This window comes from Salmo trutta, chromosome 38 (genome assembly GCF_901001165.1).
Source record: "Salmo trutta chromosome 38, fSalTru1.1, whole genome shotgun sequence".
Classification (NCBI taxonomy): Eukaryota; Metazoa; Chordata; class Actinopteri; order Salmoniformes; family Salmonidae; genus Salmo; species Salmo trutta.
This window is the reverse complement of record NC_042994.1, coordinates 5,239,483-5,241,032: the sequence shown is the minus strand read 5'-3', so window position 1 is coordinate 5,241,032 and position 1,550 is coordinate 5,239,483.

Genomic DNA, 1,550 nt, shown 5'->3' with positions numbered 1-1,550 from the left:
TGGGGGGGGGGGGGGGCGTGTGTGCGGTGTGGGTGTGGGGTTGTGGGGTGTGTGTGTGGGATGTGGGGGTGTGTGTGGGTGTGGGTGGGGGGGTGGTGGTGGGTGGGGGTGTGTGTGTGGTGGGGGGGGTGGTGTGGGTGTGTGTGTGTGTGTGTGGGTGTTGTGTGGGTGTGGGGGTGTGTGTGTGGGTGTGTGTGGGTGTGTGTGTGTGGGTGTGGGTGGGGGGGTGTGTGTGGGTGTGGGGGTGTGTGTGGTGTGGGGGTGTGTGTGGGTGTGGGTGGGGGGGTGTGTGTGGGTGGTGGGTGGGGGGGGTGTGTGTGGGTGTGTGTGTGGGTGTGTGTGGGGTGTGTGTGGGTGTGGGGGTGTGTGTGGGTGTGGGTGGGGGGGTGTGTGTGGGTGTGGGTGGGGGGGTGTGTGTGGGTGTGTGTGTGGGTGTGTGTGTGTGGGGGTGTGTGTGTGTGTGTGGGTGTGTGTGGGGGGGTGTGTGTGGGTGTGGGTGGGGGGGGTGTGTGTGGGTGTGGGTGGGGGGGTGTGTGTTGGTGTGGGTGGGGGGGTGTGTGGGTGTGGGTGTGGGTGTGTGTGTGTGGGGGGTGTGGGTGTGTGTGGGGGGGTGTGTGTGGGTGTGGGTGGGGGGGGGGGGTGTGGGTGTGGGTGGGGGGGTGTGTGTTGGTGTGGGTGGGGGGTGTGTGTGGGTGTGGGTGGGGGGTGTGTGTGGGTGTGGGTGGGGGGGGTGTGTGGGTGTGGGGTGGGGGGGTGTGTGTGGGTGTGGGTGGGGGGGTGTGTGTGGGTGTGGGTGGGGGGGGGGTGTGGGTGTGGGTGGGGGGGTGTGTGTGGGTGTGGGGGTGTGTGTGGGTGTGGGTGGGGGGTGTGTGTGTGTGTGGGTGGGGGGGTGTGTGTGGGTGTGTGGGGGTGTGGGTGTGTGGGGATGGGGGGGTGTTCTCGTTCTTTCCCCCTCTCTCTCTCTTACACACATTTCACTATTCATTGACTCTTTCTGTATTCTCTTTCAATCTCTGTCTGTATCCCCCCATCCCTCACTCCATCTCTCACTCCATCTCTCACTCCATCCCTCAGTTTAGCTAACTGAATGATAGCAATGGACAGAGGAGGAAATGTTTTTAAGACCGGTTGACTTTCTGTTTCTACTTTATTATCTCCCACACACACACACACACACACACACACACACACACACACCCCACACACACACACACACACACACACACACACACACACACACACACCCATCCAGGACACACACCACGTTCTCAGGTTATGAACGTACATCTTAGCAACCGATCTGATCCAAGCCGCTGGTTTATTTTAGTTCTGTTCTGCATGGGTAGTATTATGGGATAGATCCATGTTTCACTAGCGAGATGGGACCTTTTAACTATTCAGCTGAGATCTACAGCACAAATTATAGAGGGGAAGGCTTTGGTACGTGTGTGGGAGGGGTGGGTCTGTCAGTGTGTGTGTCTGTCTGTCTGTCGCTGTGTGTCTGTCTGTCAGTGTGTGTGTGTCTGTCACTGTGTGTGTGTCTGTCACTG